This window comes from Phascolarctos cinereus, unplaced genomic scaffold, assembly GCF_003287225.1.
Source record: "Phascolarctos cinereus isolate Bilbo 61053 unplaced genomic scaffold, phaCin_HiC Scaffold_5;HRSCAF=322, whole genome shotgun sequence".
In the NCBI taxonomy this organism is placed as follows: Eukaryota; Metazoa; Chordata; class Mammalia; order Diprotodontia; family Phascolarctidae; genus Phascolarctos; species Phascolarctos cinereus.
This window is the reverse complement of record NW_027555958.1, coordinates 132,437,389-132,457,700: the sequence shown is the minus strand read 5'-3', so window position 1 is coordinate 132,457,700 and position 20,312 is coordinate 132,437,389. Positions and strand designations below refer to the sequence as shown.

The 20,312-nt window shown below is 37.5% G+C and overlaps 1 long non-coding RNA gene across 3 annotated transcripts in view; it reads right to left on the bottom strand.

The window, feature by feature from the left end:
• The window catches only part of LOC110208841 (uncharacterized), a 412,785-nt gene that overhangs the window by 150,928 nt on the left and 241,545 nt on the right, over window positions 1–20,312 (bottom strand). The window contains exons 3-4 of one of the 3 annotated variants that reach the window (XR_013487512.1): window positions 15,254–15,373; window positions 8,874–8,945 (exon numbers count right to left, since the gene is read on the bottom strand). This is a non-coding gene — a long non-coding RNA (uncharacterized LOC110208841). Of the gene's footprint in view, window positions 1–8,873; window positions 8,946–13,388; window positions 13,953–15,253; window positions 15,374–20,312 lie in introns of those variants that run through there. The other 2 variants (XR_013487511.1, XR_013487510.1) reach the window with 2 other exon arrangements.

The following is a 20,312-nucleotide window of genomic DNA, read 5'->3' as shown; positions in this document are numbered from 1 at the left end:
TATTTCGTCATTTCAGAAAACCTGCAGAGTTCATGTTTTTTAATTAATTTTTATCATTATCTTTTATTTCTATATTACCCGTATTTCCTAATGTATCCTTTTCTTTCCCCCCTCCCACAGAGCTATCCTTTATCACAAGAATGAAAAAGAAAAGGGAGGGGGAACATTTCATCAAAACTAACCAAAACATCAAAAAGGAAAATCTGGCATTATATGCATCGTTCCATAACTATAGCCCAATCCCAACTCCACTTCTCCAAAGAAAGGAGGGAAGTAACTTATCATATCTCTTTTGGAACAAGCTTAATCACTATAATTATATAGCATTGTTCCAATTGTTTTATTGCTCTTCTTTCTATTCTTTCAATGCATTCCTTCCTTTGAAGGTAGGTTTGTTGTTGTTGTTGTTTTGTTTTTCAGCGATAAGATATCTACTTAATGAGGCTTCTGGTATATTTAAAACTACAAGTTTTAGACTTCATGTTAGGAGCATTAGGATCCCATCCTAGCTCTGACACCTGACAATTGTGTAACCCTGGTCAAGTTGCTTTACTTCAGTTTCAAATCTCATCCATAAAATGGGAATCATAGCACTTGCTCTGTGTACTTTCCTTATAAGGATATTGCAAGGGAAGTGTTTTGTAAAAGCCTTCAAGTGGAAAATAAGTGTGATTGAGTGATTATTATTGTTCCACTATCTATAAAGATTGATTCAGATCTCTGGCACACGTAAGTCATTTCTCCAGGGATGGATCCCCTGTGGCAGGGGAGTCTGGGGTCTGGGAATTCTCAGGAAGGATGCATAACTATGCAGAACAGGAAACTCTCAATCCATTATTTAGCAGTTTTGTAATCCTAGCTGTGGCTCTCAGACCACTTGTAATGTTAGCAAACTGCAGGCTTAGAAAGGCAAGGACACCAAACCTGTGTGGGAAGGAGGGGAAAGCAGTTTCCAAAGGCAGGATTGTTTGGCCTCATGAGGGTCAGCTGAGAAATAAATGGTACCCACACACATTTTACGAATGCAGGGAATTTAATCCGGCCACATCTTTAGATGAAGCTCACTCTTCAGTTTCCTGTTGGGCTTGGCATTCTCGGCCCCTATTATTCAAAAGTGCACTAGAGATGGGGGTACTTGAGAGGCTGGGAGCACACCTTGCTTCTCACTTTCCCAGCTTTCCATTAGCATCATAATGGCCAAGCCCATGGTTCCGAGCTCTTTTCTCTTGAGTAATTTGTATGGCACTTAAGAGTATACTACCTTTCTTAAAATTTGGTTCAGATATGAATGTCTCGAGCCCATAGACAGCCTATGAGTGACTAATAGAGAAGCAGTGACATAGATATTGCCAATTAATACCAAATGATTGATTTTGTAATACATAGGGACTTTTAGTTGTTTCTTTGGTATTTGTGGCTGGTTGGTTTGTTTGCTGCTACAGCAGTTGTATTTTCTTAAATCGGATATATTTAAGCTGATATTAAAATTACTTTATAGTCCGACCAGTTGGCCACAGACCAGCCTCCTGCAAGGAAGGCATCCCGGAAGTCTGTTGGATACCAATAACCTGCCCATTTGAGAATTAAAAATCTGTCTCATTTAATCCCCTAAATAAAAATCTACTCTATGTAAAGGAGAGGTGAAGAAAGGAAGCTTCTGCAGCTAGAGTAGAAAGCTCTGTAAAGATCCAAATTTTTCAGAAAATGTTTTCTTGATGCCTTTTGTTTTTACATCATAGAAATTTCTAAAAATACTCTTCCCCTGATTGAACCTACCCTAGGAACAAAAACCTTTAAGCAAAACACCCACACCCATACACCCACACACAACCAGACAATAAAACTGGACACAATATCCTCATCTGACAGTGTATACAACATTCTCCCTAGTAGTACCCCCAAACAGTGACCTCATTTACATATACAAGATTCTGAACTAGTAGTCATTTGTCTCTAGGGTGACAGGAAGTAGATGTATTGTGCTATCTCTCCTTTAGGATCATGATTGTCTGTTTTGTTTTGTTTTTTAATTAAAGTTGAGCTTCTTTTGAGTGGTTTTTTACTTATGTTGTAGTCGTTTTTTATTTGTGGTGTAGTGATTATTCTTGTTTGTATTTATTTTATTCTATATCAGTTCATCAGACAGACAGCAATTAATTGTGAGTAAAATACCACCCCTGATGCCAAGAAGAGCTGGATTCAAGTCCTGCTTCTGACATATACCGACAGTTTGACCCTAGGTAAGTCACTAACTTCACAGTGCTCTAGATTGTAAGCCAAAGAGAAAGTGTGGAAAAGCGTTGGTGAAGGCAGCGTCCTCCCAAGGACTTCCCTTTACCAATGAAATCACAGCTCTTATCCTTTTTCCTATCAGTTCATACAGATCTTTCCTCATAAGAACTAGATTCTTGCACATCATAGTGAACAATGTGGTACAGTAGCTGTCAGCTATTATCAATTCCCACTAGGGTCAAGAACCTTAAAGACCTGTCTGAGAAAAAAATCACAGAGCGAAGTACTAGAGATTATTTCCATTGTCAGGCTAGTTTGTCTTTTGCTATCATCCGGAAATTTTTAACATAAGTGAATCTTTAATTAACTTCAAAAAGTGCCTGGTGCTTGTTTCTCAGGTATGTAAACATGGCAGGACAAAAGTCGCTATTGTTTGGCATGGGGAGTTTTCAAAACATCAATTAAAAAGAGCAGGTATGCCCGATGAACACCCACCTTGACAGGAGGAAAAAATTAGTGCTAATTATGAGTGTCCCTATTGCTTCACCAAGCAGTTGTTCCTGATTATACACTGGGCAACTGGAAATCAAGCTTTGCCCTATCTCTCTCTACAAATCTTTTCTAGACCACCAATGGAAGTATTCCAAAATAGTTTAAAAGGTAGCATAATGATCTTTTCCCCTCTCTTAATAGTTAACTAAGTCCCTCAAACTTGATTCTGAGAGCAGAGAAACATTTTAAAAGAATAAACTAGTTATCCGAGTTTTGGAAAAGTCAATGATGCATTACTTGATTCTGGTAGAAAATCAACTCATAAATCTTAAGACGAAAAATTTTAGGGCTTCTATTTCAAGACTGGTAAGCTTTTCTTCTTTCCTTCCTCCTATTCTTCCTTCTTTCCTTCCTTCCTTCCTTCTTTCACAATGTCTGACACATATTAAGTTCTTAACAAATGCTTGTTGACTTTCCTCCTTTTCCTTACTTCTCTGCTTCCTTCCTTCCTTCCTTTTCTGCCGTATTAATGGCAGTACCTTTTTCATCGGAAAATATTTTAATGGAAATGTATTTGGGTTTAAGTTTGGAAAGAGAGAGGTGGAGTTGGAGTTGTTGCTTAACATATATATTTAAAACAAAAAAAAATCCTTTATTTGGGGAAAAAACAAGCACAGAATAATATACATCCTTATGAGATGAAAAGCAGTTGTCATCCTATATATTTTTGAGAAAGGCAAAACTGAACTGGAAAGGTTATAGGCTCTTATATGTTCTATGGCTGTAAGAAACAGGGACGTAGAATAATAGCAAAGTTTGAAAGCTAGAAGGACCATATACCCAAAATCCTCATTTTACAAATGATGAAATATCATTTATAATTCCTAGCGGTGACAGCACAGAATTCCAAATGAGGCAAGAGAAATTCTTGTTAAGAATACAGTGGAATAAATTATCTTTTTACTTTAAACTATATATATATATATAGCAAAGCAGCTGTGGATTAACTCTCAGATTTACAATCAGAAACAACAACAACAACAACAAAAAACACAACTCAGGGAATCCTCCAACACTAGAAAATGCTTTTAAAAGTAACTTTGGGCTGGCTCATCAGTTCTCATTCAGCACTTTGATGAAACCCAAATCTGGAGAATTGAAGAAAAGAAAACCACCATTTCATTTTATTTTCCTGTTTTCCCAAGTCTGAACAACACATGATCCAGCAGTGGCCAGCCTGGAGCTTGGGCTACTCAAGTAGAACATACCTTGGAAGAGATAAGAAGTGTCACAAAGCAAGCACTGTGTGTTTAAAGACTTGAAGGTGAGAAGAGAAAGGAAAGGAGCCTCAGGAAATCTGAAAAGGGCACTGGAGACTGGAAAAGTAACTCAGAGAATAGTTACGTTCAAATCAGATACCTCTGTGTAAAGGCTATTTGCTGGGGGAGTCTTTAAGTTACCTGAATGCTTTACTCAGCAGCTAGATTCTGGAGATAAGAGGGTATTATTCTTTTCAAACCATAGTTCCTTGGGATGATAATGCTACAATATATAGGATCCATTTCAGTGTTTAGTTCCAATGGGTAATCACTCATTAAAAAAAAATCTCATCAAGTGTCCCTAGCTGGGAGGTCAACTCATCTTGGTTATAGATGCTCTGAGTGAATCAAGGCAAATGCTAATTATGGCACCTTCTCAGTGTTAGAATGTTGGACAGGCAGCTGTTACCAAGATTGTTTGGCTTGATTAAGTTTGCCAGCTGCCCAGAACCTGGCCTGGAGACAGGAAAAGACTACCTGGCCCAGAATGGGACAGTTTACAGCCTTGGGAATAGGGAATCAGGTGAAGAAGTAAGCCTGACTCCTCTTCTATAAAGTTCTAGACACCCTTCATGCAGTTTTCCTTATACTAAAAAAAAATAAAAATAATAATTTTTCTCCAGAAGGGCTGTAAGCTTTAAAGAAAACTAAAATCTGATTGCTTTGCACTGTACCAGGGAATGGGGCAGAATTATGAAAAAAATATGTTAAGTTTCTGAAGATAACATTTCCTGAAAGTACCTCTAATTTACATTTCTCCTAGTATAGAATGAGAAGGGTTTTCAACTACAAGCAATTCGTAGAATAGAAAAAAATCACACCAATAATAATTGGGTGTTCAATGTTTGTTTTGGGGTTTGGATAGGCAATTTTATTTGTGGAGGGAACTCCCAGTATTGAAATTCCCTGCACTGATACAGATCAACAACTTGTTTGTCATTTATCCTCTTAAAGGGTTGCCTGGGGACACTGAGCTGTTTCATGACTTGCCCATCCTGCGTCAGAAACAGATAGCTAAATTAGGTCTTTTTGATTCCAGTCTGAGTCTATCAGATAGACACTATCTATTTCTCCATGCTGCCTCTCAATAATAAATTATGAGTATGACAAGAATAATTATATAATCATGATCATAGTTTCTGAGCTTTGCTAAAGACAAATGAAAGCCCATACTGTAAATTTTACCAACAAAATTTATGAAATCCACTCATAAAATGTATCTAAGTAGTTCTGTAATTACTATTCTTATTCTCACCACCAAGAAATCGATTATCTGAACACACACACAAAAAAACACTGTTTAGCAGGGACATTAGAAAAAAAAAACCACTAATTATCACCTCCTGGCTGCTGATGTGAAATCAGTGCCTATGCTGCTCATTAACATCATTGATTCAGGGTAGAAGAAAAACTATTTTGTCATTGAGAAATACACTTTAAAAATGAGTGTTAACATTAATAATGGATTTACTAAATAACAAAAAGGAAATCTTGAGTTTAATCAGAAACACTGATTTACAAAAAAATTACTCTACTTTCTCTCGTTTCTACTCTCCCCTAGCCTACAAATTGATTCACTATTAGGTGTTTTACTGACAACTTTTCTTCCCCAATCTAGTAATGACTAGAAGGTAGAAAGAGTTCTGGGCTGGAAGCTTGGAGACCTGAGTTCTAGTTTAAGATCTACAACACTAACCAGCTGGAGAAGTGACTTTATGACTATGACTTGTAGACTGGAAGACCTGGGTTCAAATACCACCACAGACATTTACTATCTGTGTAATCCTGAACAAGTGACTTAATTTTCCTGAGCCTTAATTAGTAATCTGTGAAATGTGGGAGATGATGGTACTGGTTTGTTAGTCAGCGGACCTGGGTTCAAAGCCAGCCTCCAGCCCATACTACCTGTGTGACCTTAGGCCAGTGATCATTATTAAATTAGTGGTCTCCTCTTATTCAAAAGTTCTGTGATTCTAATATTCCCTCCTGAATCTTGCTCCTTAGAGAAAGAATGTGTAGATCCCTATAAGCTAGGTTTGATTGGGCCTCAAGTTAGCTCCTGAAGTAATACTGATTCCTTGTAATTTAACCTCAGCAATGGTGTTAAAGGCTGAAAAGAGAGGTTTGGCGTCTGAATTGGACTAGATAGCTGCTGAGATCGCCTCTAAACAGGCATATGGGTTCAAGAGCATCAACTTTTAAATTTTCAGCATGAGCATTTACATCTCAAAAATTGACAAATACTACAAATCAGGGCTTGATTTATTGTCTCGTGGATTATCTAGATTTAAGAGAGTTGTGGGGAAATGTTAATAATGCAAATGAAAATTTAAAGTGTGTTGTATATACAATTTTTTTCCTAGAGAGACAGTTGTTAAACATTTACCAGCACACTCCTGCTTCCAACTTTCAGATTCTGTGATTCTGTGAGATCATGGAGCTCCTCAGCATTTATCAGTTTGCTGAGAATCTAAATTACATTTTTTTTCATAGAACACTTTTAAGAAACTATCCCAATCATGTATTTTTATCAATAGGTATATAAAAATTTGTATCGATGGGACAACAAAAAGTACAAATATTTGTACCTCTGGTATGCTGGTATTTGTTTACCCATAAGCCCTACTTCCCCATGCATGCCTTAAAATATGAAAGTATTCAATACATATATACGTAATGTGCACACATCCTTATAGGAGCAGAGAAGTGATTCACCCAAAGTAGTGAGTAGTAAGTGAGCAAACCTGGAATTCCAATCCTTGTCTCAGGATTCCAAAATAAGTGCTTTATCTACCACTCCACATTCTCAATGCTTATAAGCTGTCACCTCCTAGATACTTTCTAAGATTATTGTGTTCAGAGCCTTCCATGAAAAGAGAACTTTTAAAACACATAAAACTTCAACATATATTTGTTACATTTTTCTGGAGTTTTTTTCATTAGTTCATTGTGTTAAGCACATGTAGAATCTCTTCTACCAGCTTGGAAAGGAAACTGGTCTTTGACATGTGTGAAGGACCATCTGGTTGAATGTCATTCTATCGTCTTTGTTTCCAAAGGTATTGCAACAAACCTTCTTGGGAAACAAGAAAGAAAGCAATGAATCAACTTCCCTTCCTGAATTCTTCTTCCCAATAGGCATAAGGCCTCCCTAGAATCAGTGTTTTTTTGGTGGCCTTTTTCAATACTTGACAACAGGGTGGAGGAACTGTTAAATTGATCATAGAGAGTTCCGTGTATCTTTGGTGGTATTATGTCCCCAAGAATGCTGGGGATGGAATGACCTTGCTCAGGCCTTTCCATTGATGTGGTAAGAAAATCCTCCTCCCCTTTCCTCCCCACCCAGAAGAGAGAAAGGGACAAAAGCAGGGCAGAAGCAAGCAGATGGAGGAAGATTCTCCCTCTGCATTAGACCTTTTTATTTTTTCCCTAAGAAACTTCATAAAAGCTAAAAAAAGAAAAAAGCTAGTAAGAGAAGACCCAAATCATGTTCTTTAACAAGAGTTTAACTTTTGTAGGGTGTAGAGGATTTGGTTCTGAGAGAAGACTTGATCTTTTAACCTGTGCTGGCAGATGTAAAATCACTTATCCTGACAAAAAAAAAGTCGAAAGCTCCCTGGTTCCTTCTTAGGGATTTGGAGGTGGGAAGTATCTCGTGTTTTGTTACTAGGGAGGAGTACTTAAAGCTCTAAATTAAAGCTACAAACTCCTTTCTCTTTAGGGAGCCTAGAAAACAAGGCCTTGGGTCATTTTAAAACTCTCACTGTCCAACTGAGAAATTAACATGTTCCCCATCTGTATTAATTATCATCCAAAGTCATGAAAAAGAAGGTGATCAAATAAACCCTTTCCATTTTGGGTTTTCAGATTTCCTGATGCAATACATGTCATGTATCTGATAGGGAAAGAATTTGGGATAATTGATTACATGTTGCATACAGTGCATTTTCTTTCACTGTTCCTTAGGATTTTAGGAATAAGAACAAAAGAAAATTGAGAGCTATTTGGCAGCACTTAGTATAGATGAAGATTTTCCCCCCCTTATCTTCCAACATGTAAATCATGACTGCTTCCTCTCAAAAGACTAAACAATGTGGAAAGAGACAAAGGTAGAAAAGCAGATGGGGAGGAGGAGGAAGAAGGAGGGCAGGTAGAGTCAGAAGATACAGAAAAAGATGAACCAAGAAGAGATAGTACAGAGAAATCGGATAGCCCAGACAATACCAGAAAGGGATCACTGTGTAACAAAATGTGGCCCAGGGCAAGCTCTTAAACAGAAGGCTCCCTGATTGTTTCCGCTGCTTAGGTAACTTTCCACCGCAGCCACACAGGGATTCAGGGTTTCATCACCAAAAATCTGTGTCCCTGGTATCTTAGTCTTTTTTTCTTCACTTTTGCTATGCTTCTTACCCATCCCCTAAGTGACCTTTTTAATTATTCATTTACAATGCAAAAACTATTTCAGGCAAATGTCAGAATGCCAAAAACTAACAAACAAAAAAATCAAATATATTCAAAGAATGTTGGTATAAGCTCTGTCTCGTTACTTACTTATCTTGACCCAGATTAAATCATTTTACAAAGTTTTTTATGGTGATATCATGCTCCATCCCAGTAGTAGTATAGAACTTTTACCAAAGAAGCAATATAGCACAATGAGTGTAAATAGCAATTGTTTCTGTTCTGACCACAAACTCTGAGGATTTCCCCCTCCCAGACTGATTCTTTTTCAGTGGCAAACTAGGCCATCTTTTGTCTCAATTCTAACATAGCCCTTAATCATTGAATGGGCATTGCCTTAGACAAACTGAGACCTGGGAAAGACCTTAGCTTGAAAAGGTCATTGCAGCCAGGGCCATTACCAGTCATCTTGACCTGTCTTGCCAATAGATTCCAATGACTCTGGAAAAGAGTAGGGGGCTGATCACTTTGAACAGCTCTGCCTCACTTACATCCAATTCACTTGATGTCCTTGGCCCTTCTTCAAGAACAAAGGACAAACACCACCAACAACAACAATAGAGAACTGAATAGTCGTAGAGAGCTGGCTTTCAAATCTCATCACAGACACTTATGAGCTATTTAACCCTGGGCAAGTCACTTAATTTTTCTAAGCCTCACTTTTCTCATCTGTAAAATAAGGGGTTTGGAGCTTCTAAAGTAACTTTGAGTTCTAGTTCTATGATCCTGTGAAAAAGTCCAATCTTTTCTATATAAGTCTCAAATCCATTTCTTGGTTTCTGGTCAAAAGTACTGTCCTTACAGTCAATAGAATGTCAACTTGAAAGCTTTTTTAGATTCTGCTCACAAAATATCCTTAAATTAGAATCTCCCATACCTCATACACAGCTCAGAAAAATATTTGGCAAAGCCCAGGACAAATGTCTAAGCTGGGATCCACAGCTCCCTGGCCATCTTTATGTCATGTTCTTACCTATACACCATCATCTACCTCCAATCAGACAGTTGAACTGCTTTCTTGGGGCCCTTGGTTTCTGATTGGACAGCCTTTGCTGTTTCTAGGCTAACCCACCCCACCGTACCACCAGGGAGGTGACTTCTGGCCATCTCTTTCACTTCCATCTCCTGCCTTAATAACAATAATCAAACCAACACTGTCATTCTTAGAAAGAACGTGCCTATCAATTGATCCATAGCAGGTGTCTGTAACCTTTTTGTATATCACAGACCCATTTGGCAGGATAGTGCAGTCGACGGGCCCCTTCTCAGAATAATTGAAGAAAATGCTAAATATCAGTCACAGTTTAGTGAAAATAAAAACATAAATTTTTCCCATCCAAGTTCACAGACTCCCTGAAATCCATCCATGGGCCCCTTAGAGGTCTGTAGACCCCAAGTTAAGAACCCTTACTGTATAGTATGACTCTTCTCACCGTCCCTTTGACTTCCCCAGCCAAAAGATTTCATCATATATATTGACTTCCCCTGCTGGAATATAAACCCCTTGAAGGCAGGGACAATCGTACTTTGTGTATTTGTATTCCCAGCATTGGCAAAGTGTCTGATATATAGTAAGTACTTAGTAAATATTTTTCATTCATTTATTCATTCATTATTTGCTCACTCACTCTTGGGGCTTCATGCCTTAAGTTTCTCAAAAAGCTCAACTTCCTCCTCATTTTCACCAGCACACTGCTAGTCCAAGTGGAGAATATCAAACTTATGTTCATATTTTCATGCCCCATTGTCTTCTCACTGCTAATATTTACAAGAACAGCATATCTAAAGCTTATTTATATATTTTTATTGTTCTAGCCTCAATCAGTGGCAAGTCTTCATCACATTTAGGATTTGGGATAATAGCGTACTAGAATTAGTGTGACAAGACTTGGGTTCAAAGTCCATCTCTATACTTACAAGGGATACAACCTTGGTCAAGCTGTTTAATGTCTCTAAATGTCAGGTTTTTCATCTATTTAACAATTCTTTTCTTTAACGGATCTGGGTGCTTTCTCCATTGGCTAATCTTTGCCCTTTTAATTGTATGTGACTGTTTTCCATGTCTTCCCATAAGTCTTCCACAAGAAGTCCTCCAGTGTGCCAAGGGCCTTCTTCCTGATTTGGAATTTGACATTCCAATGCAATAGCAATTCAATCAATAAGCATTTATTAAGTGCTTAGCATTTTGATAAACACTGGGAATACCATAAAAAAAATCTTCATACTAAGTGCTGCCAAATGAATCTCAATTTTCTTTTGTTCTTATTCCTCGAATCCCAAGGAAATGTTAAAGTGCCCTGCATGCAACGTGTAATCAATAATCTCAAATTCTTTCTTTACCAGATACACGACATGTATCACATCAGGAAATGTGAAAACCAAAAATGGAAAGAGCTCATTGGATCACCTTCTTCTTCATGACTTTGGGTGATAGTTAATACAGATGGGAAGTGTTAATAGCCTCTGTTCTCATGGAACATTCTACTTCTAATGACAGGGAGATAATAAGTAAATAACTGGGTACATACAAGATCTGACTAGAACAGCTAGAAGGAATGAAAAGAGAAATTTGTGACTACCTACTATCCCTCATGCCTCTCATATCTATGACTAGCCCACTCCTTTTCCAGTCACATATTTCTTTAATACTAGCTATACCACTTTGTGTGCACAATTCATCGTTGCTGTGTAGTTAAAATGAAAAGATGATTTAAGCTATATTGTGATGTATTCCTAACATTTCTATAGCCTCATCTGAAACCCTGTGCTATTAATTCTAGAGATCATAATTGACATTTCCTCATCTTTAGATGAGGAGGTTGTGGGGCAGCTAGGTGGCGCAGTGGATAGAGCACTGGCCCTGAAGTCAGGAGTACCTGAGTTCAAATCCGGCCTCAGATGCATAACACTTACTAGCTGTGTGACCCTGGGCAAGTCACTTAACCCTATTGCCTAGCCAAAAATAAATAAATAGATAAAAAATGTGTAGAAGAGGAGGTTGTGGGTGACCTACAATTGTGATTCCCTGGGAAGTGTAATATTCCGTGATTTTAAGTCATAGAGCATCACCAGAAGAATTTTTCTGATCGTGATCTATGATCTGATCAGTTTTTAGATTCTCCCAATGAGGACTACTTCTTCTCCAGGATTCAGGGAAGCAACTGCAATTTAAAGTCCTAAAGACTCATCCAACATAGAGAAGTTAAGTGATTTGACCAAGACCACAGATCAAATGTGATCTGAAGTAGAATTTAAACCCAATTCTTCCTGATCCTGAAAACCAGCTTTCTATTCATTATGTAAAATAAGCACGGTTTGTTAAACACATTTTTGTGCCTATTAAGGAATCTTAGGTGATTACATGAAGATACATTGTTGGAGGAGAGAGTCTTTAAGAAAGCATTTTGGGCTGAGTTGGCTACTTTATCATATTCAGCAAACAATAAATACAGTGGAAGTCTGTATTCTCAGAATCTTTTAGTCATTTGTCTAACCAAAAAGATGTAGTATACTAGAGAATAGCATTTGCCAAAAACAAACAAAAAAACTGTTTTATTCCTTTCTCATATTTTTAGCAAGGGTATTCTCTATATGTATATAGATGATTCCCATAAAACAATGAGAAAATAAGAATATGGTTCTATAGTTATTGACTTCTTCCCAATTATCCTCTTTTGATATCAATATCACCCATTATTTTTCCTAATATTTAAAATTTTATGTTCTTGCAGATGGGTAGAGAGTTGAGACAGCAGTAGAGCGCCGGCCTTGAAGTCAAGAAGACTTGAGTTAGAAAATCAACTCAGATACTTTCTATCTGTGTGTGACACTGAGCAAATCATTTAACCTTTAGCAGTTTAGGAGTCCTTATTTGTGTTTTTAAAAAAGGCTATATTTCAACGGCCTATAAAGTTGCCTTTGAGCTCTACTTCCTATATTTCAAAAACAAATCCCTCAATGTTTTCAAAATTATATAACCTTCAGCATGAACCTCCTCCATATACACTTGATCTGGTCCAGCTGTGCTCTCCATCTTTGTTTTCTTTTGTGCCATTTCTACTTCCTCATGGGGAGACCAAATATGGTGGTTCAATTATCATTGATAGAAAAAATTGTTTGATATAGAAATCATGACAGATCTTTTCCATTTTTTGTCTGTTTTTTACTCTGTTTCCAATTTTAGCCTTTAATGTCATGGGAATAATTTGGCTTTATTAGATCTCATACTAAACTTTCAATAAGCTCATTTTTTGTTATAGCATCTCCTGAGTTTTATGAGGCAATACTGTTTACAATCTTCTACAATCTCCTGCAGATGAGTTTATATTTGTAGCACTGTCTTACAATTGCCAATGAGATTTGGACATTAGAAAGGAATGCTTGTTTAAGGCAGACATCCTGACTATCATTTTTTCCTTTCTCAACCCCTTGGAGATCTGCTTTGACCCTGTGACTATATAGGGCCAGACTTGACTGACAAGCTAGCTTTTCAATCCTACAGGAGACAGAGAATGAAAGCCATAAAGAAGAGCATGTATGAAATGGAAGCAGAGGAAAGATGGGCAGTAGAGAAGCAGCAAAGTCACAGGTAACTCAGGAAAGTAGCCCCAACAAGCAGTGGTATGGGAGACTAGAAGAACAGAGGCTGTGGAGATCAACACCATGGAAGGGGAAGCAGAACCATTGAAATGAGATCACTATTGTGAATTCTGAGGCATGTCTAAGAAAATCTTGTTTTGTGGCTCTCTCTTTTTCTCTTCCCTTCCCAAGAGAGATGTGCCTGTTCCCCAAATCTTAGGTTATTAAGAGTTTGCTTGCTTTTATCTTGTTTTTAATTCCCCAGAGCAAAGAAAGTAATTTAGAACAAGATATTGGAGAGAGACACACACCACACATACACACACAGAGACAGAGAAAGAGAGACAGAGAAAAAGAGAGACAGAGAGACAGCATATTTACTAATTGTTTATTTGGTTGCGTGCCATATCTTATTTTTATTGCTATTATTTGGTATTGATTTTGTTCTTTGCTCTAACAAGTTGATGGTCTGTATAAAAACTCCCACATTTGATAACTAATTATTTTCCTGACTGTTAAGATACAGTAAATTTCATTTTATGATGTTAATCTTTGTTTGCCATATTTACTACATCCCACTCTTTTGTTGAAGAAAATATTTATGATATTAAGTCTTCTGTATAGTCCACAAACTTTTAGACCTCTTTCATTTCTGGACCCTCAGACATACTTTCCAATGTGGTTTGGTTTTTTTTTTTTGGTCATCTTTACCTATGCTCACATTTGCACTAATGTCATATTTTACCAAAGTATATTGTTTATAAACTTCCAGATCCTCTGCAATGAGCATATGTACATAAGCCATTTTGCTTTTCTCATCAATGCAATGCAGGATGGCCAAGTGTTCCATCAAAGGATAATCCTTGGTACCTTTGGACAGATAACAAAAACAACTTCTTTATTTGCTTTTCCAAGGAGAACTTGAGAGTAATCAAGTTAGACACAACTTTCTAATCTTCTGATTTTAACAAGAATGTCAATATTCTTAACATTTTAGTTCCTCTAGCAGTATGTTAAGTGTGAGTTATTGGATAATGTTCTTTTAGAGTACCAGCATTGAAGTTAATGTTTATAGGTGTCATTATAATTCTTAACACCCTGTGCACTTCTTTCCACAGTTCTGACAATCTCACTGTAGAAAAGGTCTATAGAGAACTAAGATCTGTTTTGTATTTTTCTTTTTTCAGGGGCTCTCAAGGCCAAATAATTCATGATTTTGTGGCTGCCTACTGGTGTTGAGGCTCTCCATGATTAACTATGTTGGTCGTTGTAAAGCTGATTCTACTTTTAACAAAAACCGAATAGAAAAATTGGAAAGCTATTTGGTAGAAATTAGTTTAGGCCAACATCTAACAGTATGTGCCACAATAAGTGGCAAACAAATACATAGTCTAAATATAAAAGATCATATCAATTTTTAAAAATTAGAGAAATCTTTCATAACTAGCTAGTGGGAGAAATAATATCAAAAGCATAGAGGTATTCAGAACTATAAACCTGGCAATTTTGATTATTATAAAATTGAAAAACTTTTGTGCCAATAACATTAATGTGATTAGAATTAGAATAGCTGTAGTTAATTGGTGAATAAACTTTGTAGCAAATGTCTCTGATGAAGGTATAGTATTCAAGACATGTTAGGAACCTAATACAAATATATAAAAATAAAAGCCATGTCCCTACCAATAAGTGGCCAAAGTAAATGAACAGGCAGTTTCAAAAGACAAAAAATAAGCTATCAAAAAATCATGAAACATGAAATAATGTGCCAAGTCACTACTAAGAGAAACACAGATTAAAACAACTCTAAGATTTCATTTCATTCCCCATAGAAGGGATACGTTGTTGGTGGAGGTAAGACCCGACTTATCTGTTCTGGAAAACAATGGAAAATATACTAAAAAAAGAGTCAATAAACTTATGTGTGTGTGTGTGTGTGTGTGTGTGTGTGTGTGTGTGTGTGTGTGTAAATCTTAAAAGGATAAAAACAAAGGGAAAGTTCCCATGTATATGCAATAGTCAATAAATATTTACTAACCATCTGCTATTTGTCACACACTGTGCTAAGCCCTAGAGATAAAGAAAAAGAAAGACAGGTCATGACCTCAAGAAGCTTACAATCTGATAGGGTAAGATAATAGCTAGAGAGAAGGAGTGACACAAGGGGGTACCTGGTTTGGTGGCATGATGTTCGTGGAGTCAAAACCGAGTAGAGGAGCTGATGGCAAATGACGTTAGCCAGAAATCACTGATGCCCTTTGATCACGGAATCGCTGAGAAAACTGTAGTACCTAAATGTAATGGAATAGTATTGAATTTTAGGAAGTAATCAATATGAAGAATTTAGAGAAATTTGAACTGATGCAGAATGAAAGAAAAGCAGAACAAAATTCATGATTATCACCATCCTCAAAGAAATCAATGGTCTTATTGATTTGGATGCTTCCATCTGTGTTACAGAAAATACAACCTATCCATGCCTTACCATCTTAGCACTGAAAATGTCAGAGCTTTAATTACTCCAATCATCGATAGTGACTTTAGAGGACCATCAATGAAGAATGCCTTCTGCCTCCTGGCAGAAAGGTGATGGACTATGGTTGTAGAATAAGGAATATATTTTTAAACATGGACAAGGGGTCATTGGATGATAGATCTAGAGCTGGAAGAGACCTCAGAGGCCATTTAATTCAACTTTCTAACTTTGCAGATGAATAAGCTGAGATCCAAAGAGATCATCATTTGTCCAAGGTCATACAAATTGTAATCATGTGAAGCAAGATTCGAACCCAGGTTCTCTGAACTCCAAACTATTGTATTTTTCACCTTGTTTTGCTTAACTGTATTTACTTGTTACAAAAAAAGGTTCTATGAGGGAGTGAGGGTCATTGAGAGTCATTAATGTTCTATTGATGCTCTTTTGAAAAATACAGCATTAAAAAAGAAATATAAAGAAAAATAAAAGAACCAAGGGTCCCCTTCACAATCCACTAAAGTATTAACAGAGACCTTTTATATATAATAACTAGCACTTATGTAGTACTTTAAGATTTGCAAAACACTTTACAAATAGGTTTCATTTTATCCTCAGAGCAACCCAAGGAGGTAGGTATTATTACTATCCCCATTTTTACAATTAAAGACACTGAGGCAGAGAGAAGTTACAGAACTTGACCTGGATCACACCACTAGAAAGTATATGAGACGGGATTTCAGTTATGTACTTTACAATTTGCAAAGCACTTTATGTACATTATCTAATTTGAGTTTCACAAGAACTTCTTGAGGCACAACTAATATTATGATCCTAATCCCATAAACATCAATTAAGTACCTACTACGTGCCAGGTACTGTACTAAGTACTGAGAATACAGTTAATAAAAAGATAGCCTCTGCCCTCAAGAAGATTACAATCTAAAGGGGAGGGGGAGACAACACATACAGGGAGGCAGGAAAACAAGGGAGAGGAACACTTGGGGATACCCAGCATAGCATCGAGCAAGAGATACAAAGCGGTGTGAGCTGAGAGTCCGGTTTCTGCTCTGTGAAGAAAGGCATTTGGGGGGACTTTGGTGATCCACTTTTTAGCCATCCAATCACAGGGGAGAAGAGGCTGAGGGAGGCGGTGTCAATTAAGGCTTGGGTTAGAAGGCTGGTGGTGAGTTTAGAAGTGATGAGCCTATCCTGGGTGAGCGTTTTGTTCAATGGAGTTGAAATCAGGAGGGCAGCAGATGCAAAGTGGAGTGAATTTTACAGATGAGGAAAAAATAGACTCAAGAGAAGTTAAGTCACTTGCCCATGATCACACATAACTAGAATTTTCAGGGATTATCCTCTATGCCATGATGAGATTTTATTAATAGTACATCTTCCTACTGAATTGATTAACTAACTGGTTGTTTGGGTGGTATGTAGCTTCAGACTAGTCTAATAGTCTCAGAAGGACCAGGAAGGCATCTAAGGAACTCAATGTCAATGTCAATGTTGTAAAAATGGCATGTGCCTCTTGGAAAAACAAATAGGTTCTAGAAAAGCATTGCCTTTTGAAAAGCAGGAAAAATGACTTTGACTCATACTGATGTGTTAAGCTTCCTTATATAAATAACAGTGGCCCCACCACCAAATATACCCTACGCCCTGTGCAAGAACCTAAGATTTGATTGACAAGCTCTGAAATTTAACCGGGCTTCTTTCCATGGAGTTTGTGAGCAGAAGACAAATTACTCTAGATGATGAAGTCCTTCTCTTACTGGTTCTTAGAGTTTAGTCATCAAGAATTTCTGTAATATTTTCTTGTCCTCAGAGTGCCTTCACAAACATTTTCTCCTTTGATCCTCACAACAACCCTAAGGAATTGTAAAAGGAGACAGGTTCCTCCTAATGTAGTGGAAAGAGCATAAACCTTGGGTTTGAATCCTAGCTCCACTGTTCACTTTCTAAAAAATCTTTGAGAAGCCACTTAACTACTCTGGGACTCAGTTTCCTTACAAGTAAAATGAGAGGATTAGATGGGACCATATGTTGGGTCCTTTATGGCTCAATAATCTATCATCTATGATGAGTTGTGGAAACTGAGGCTTAGAAAGGTTCAGTAATTTTTTCCAAGATCACATTGCTAGTTACTGATGGAGCTAAAGTAGAACTCAGGTCATCTGATCTTCGGTCCAGTGGTCTTTCCATTATACCATTATGCCTCACTAGGTTTGCCTGTTAACAGTTGATCCAGATTTATTTTACTGACTAATATATTGCTCATGTTTATTTTACTGTGTTTATCTTCTCCCTCCCCCAATTATTCCAACCCACAGAAAGAAAGTGAGGCCCTTAATAAAAAGAAGCATGAAGTTTCAATTTTCACATGAGTCACGACTTGTGAACAGGAGGACGTTCTTTTGTCCTAGGCTCTGTGGATGTTGCAAATCAAAAGGGGATGGTAAGAGTTTCATGCATGTAAACAGCTGGAGCACAGTGTTAAGTCAATGGGATCTAAAGTCTGAGGCTTCTTTTGTCTGTGGAGGGAATGAAGTTAGAGGGAATCATTTTACATGATGAAAAGGACTTACTTCTTTATATATATGATAAACCTATCTTAATACAGCAGCTTTGAACTCTCTGAGTGCCTTTCATCAGAGGATTCTAAAGCACTTCACTAACAGTAAGCCTCGAGACCCTTGGGATGTAGACATTATTTCCATTTCACAGTTGGGGAGATGGAAGTAAGGCATTTTAAGAGACTTGCAAGAGCACAGGACAAACAAACAAACAGTCCAACAGAGCTTCTAAGTCTAGATCCAATCTCCAACCACTAGACCACATGGTTTTGATTTTTGTGGGGGAAATGTTATTTTCAAATGTATAGGTTAAGTGCCAGCTAAGCATAAGGAGAAAACGCTTTCTACCTGCTTCAACATGCGTTCTGAAGTCTGGGTTGTTTTTACACCAGTAGGATTTTCAGATGATTAGCTTGGAGTGCCTGTTGTATAACCTGCCTCATATAGTGTATGAGAGCATTCGAATGGTAACAGGATAAAGAGGCTATCCACTATGTGGTGACTAGTTGAAGTCATAGTATCACAGATCTAGAGCTGGAATCCTGTCACTTTAGAGATGAGGACATTGAGATTCAGGAAGCAATTTGCCCAAGGTCACAGGTCAGCCTTTAGAGACAGTATTCATTCCATAGTACCATGCTGTCTTCCTCCATTCTATTTTAGCATAGTCTTCTGGTAACCCATATGAGACAATTCAATGCCATGCAAGATCTTATGGGAAAGATGCCAGGGTTACTACTTTTCATTTTGGTTCTGCAGGAAGAAACTCCCAAAACACAAAGTGGCTTCTGAATGGAGATTTGACAGTTTGCACTCTGAGTAAGAGGATATAGTAGATACCCTTTGACTTTAGCACAGCATAGATTGGACTTGGAAATTGAGCAAGAAGTTCCTTCCAGAGGGGGGAAGATTAAGCCAGGAGTGGGGGGGGGGGAAGGGTGTTGATGTGTATTCTGGGGTTTAAATATGTATAAACCATGGAAGTGACAGCCTCTACATTTTGCCCTGATCAGTCCATATCTAGGCTCTTGTGTTTACTTCTGGACATCACATTTTAAGAAGTCCTTCACCATACTGTAGCTCATCCACAGGAGAGAGAGCACAAAATAATGAGACACAAAACCATGCCACAGGAGGATCAGACGAAGGTAAGGGATACCCTGATTTAATTGGTGCTAGTGCTCCCTTTACCAGTGCAAATTATAGCTCCTACCTGTCTTAGTAGTCATTTTTCTTTCACATTAAATTAAATGTTTTTCATTGAACAAAAATCTATTTTCTCTTCCTCCCACATCCCACTGCATTAGGGAAAAATAAGAAAAACAAAACCCTTGTAGCAGCAAAGCAGACAAATTCTCACATTGGCCATATTCAAAAATTGATTTCTCATTCTTCGCTCTGAGTCCATCACCTCTTTGTCAGAAGACTGGTAACACAGATTATTGCTGGTCTTCTGAAGTCATGGTTAGTGACTGCATTTGTCAGAGTTCTTAATTCTTTCAAAGTTGTTTGTCTTAACAATATTGTTATTATTGCATAAAGTGCTTTCATGTCTCCACTCACTTCATTCAGCGTCAATTCACATAAATTTCCCTGGTTTCCCAGTACCATTGCTTTTGTCATCTCTTATGGCACAAAAGCCTTTCACCACATTCATAAACAATAATTTGTTGAGCCATTCTTTAATTGATCTGTGTCCCCTTAGTTTTCAGCCCTTTGCCACCATAAAAAGAGCTACTATAAATGTTTTCCTGTATAGGTGTTCTATTCCTCAAAAGTCATTTGATATGATTTTCTATAGGCAAAAACAAACAAAAGAGTGGCAATGATTTATCACCTGGTAGTCAACTTGCTGGTAAAAAAGCCTCTCTAAATCTTCAAACAACCAGGCACAATCCATCACTGGATCCATACTCAAAGATTGTCTAGGTTGGGAGGATCTACCAGAGCCTATATTGCACTGGTATAACCTTTGAGAGCCCAGAGTCACTTTCGCATTTCACAAAAAATGTAACTTCAGGAGTCCCCCTCTCATACATAGCCCCCCAAGAAGAGTCCATAACCACTTAAAACCAGAACTCCCAATCCCCTACCAATGGATATACTTTTACAAATCAGATAAAGGGTACAATCAGTTCAAAACAGAGGCATTTAGTGAACTAGCACAACAAGGAAAAT